Source organism: Crocodylus porosus, unplaced genomic scaffold (genome assembly GCF_001723895.1).
Source record: "Crocodylus porosus isolate Cpor-Errol unplaced genomic scaffold, CroPor_comp1, whole genome shotgun sequence".
Classification (NCBI taxonomy): Eukaryota; Metazoa; Chordata; order Crocodylia; family Crocodylidae; genus Crocodylus; species Crocodylus porosus.
The window spans coordinates 50,991,774-50,993,525 of record NW_017728950.1 but is presented as its reverse complement, the minus strand read 5'-3'; positions in this window follow the sequence as shown (position 1 = coordinate 50,993,525).

Here is a 1,752-nt window from a genome sequence, read left to right as displayed (position 1 = left end):
GGGGCGGTGGGACCGGAAGGAGACAGAGGACAAGCTGCCGCCAGAGAGAGCTCCCGGGCGCGGATGTGAGCCGCCCACAGAGGCTGCAGGACCTTCTGGGGTAAGGGCAAGCCCCAGCGGGGTTGGTGAGTCCAGGGAATCGGCCGGACGTTGCTACGGACTGCTTAATGCCGCCAGGAGCAGCTGGCCCCGGCAGAGGGCCGGATACCGTATAAACTGGCAGTGTGGGGCAGAAGCTTGGACTGGCATCTTGACGCGGCCGGCCTAGACAGGCGGTCACGTAACCCGGTGGAACGGGCGAGGGTGTAGGGGTGGAGGAGCCCTCAGTGACGCAGGACCCTGAGCCGGCGAAGGGTCTCATTTCTGGACTGGCACGTGCCGGATAATCCAAACTGGACCAGTTCAACATCAAAGTCGTGGCAGGTGAGCCGGACACATGCAAAGTACAGGAGCGACCCTCGGCAATCGGGAAGCAGTCCCTGAGTGGCAGGTGACGGTGCCCCTAGTTTTGACCGTCCCCCCCCACAGTGTACTAAACCATATGGGTATGTCAGCCCTGTTTTGCCTAAAGCAGCTTAAGCTACCTCCTTGTGAACCGTAACAACCACACAGCACTATTAGTTTTTCAAATTATGTGCATAATATTTGAGGCAGGTATCTCTGGGCACAGTGTTCAAACATAGTGCCAGTAAACAGTCCTTTTAAAGGCTGTTTTTTTATGGTGAGTTGTGGGAAACAAACCAGAACATATGGGAATTCTGAGACTTGAGGTAAAATTCCATGATTCCTTTCATAGTATCTCATAATTTATCTAGTATTGCACAGCCAGTGGCATTTTCAAACTGTTTTAGTTTCAAACAAATTTTCAAACTGCTTCCAGGAAGCATGGAGGACTGTGATCCTGATCATTTATACAGACATGGTGCTTGTGTTGTTAGGGAAAGCTATGCCATCATGAAACTTATCTATTTAGTGCAATTGCAAATAATAAAATAACCTGACATATAAAACAGTACAAACATAACAACAGCTAGTCATGCAGATATACGGAAGACTAGATAGAACTCATCTGTGCCCGCTGGGCAAGAACAATATGTCCCTATCTGGATATGGGATTGTAGCTGTCCTCCTTGCCTTGGGGAACATGAAACTGCATTAAAATGGTCCTTCTGGTATTTAGCTTAGGCTGCACTTGCTTCTTTTCTGGAGGGCACTTTGTATCTCAAGGCTACTCTAATGTTTCTTCCAACTATACAGTTCATCCAGTGAAAGGTATTGCCACAAAACACCTTGCCTCTCACATATTTCCTAGACAATTGCAGCTACACCCTTTACATTGAACCTGAGAGGTGTCCCCAGGAGGGGTCAGAAAGGCAAGGGAATAATCAGGTATATATGAGATGGTACTGCTGAGCACTTCATGGTGGACCCCTGGAGAGAGAGGAGGGCCATAGACTCAGGCCTGTCTGGACTTCCCTTGACTGGTCAATGCTAGGGCCAGGACCGGAAGGGTTTGAAGGGCCAGGGGCCCACCACGAGGAACGCCCAAGAGCTGCGGGCCTGGAGTTCTGGGCTGGCTTGGAGGTGTGCCAGGGCTAGTGAGCCGAAGGTCCTGGTGGGGCCCGAAGTTCAGGGAGCTGTGTGAAGGAGGAGAGGAATCCAGGTGGGGTTTAATAGTAGGATTGGGGGCCCCAGTGTGGGGGCTGGTAATTTATGAGAACTATAGATGCCATCTGTGAGGCTTGGGCTGCA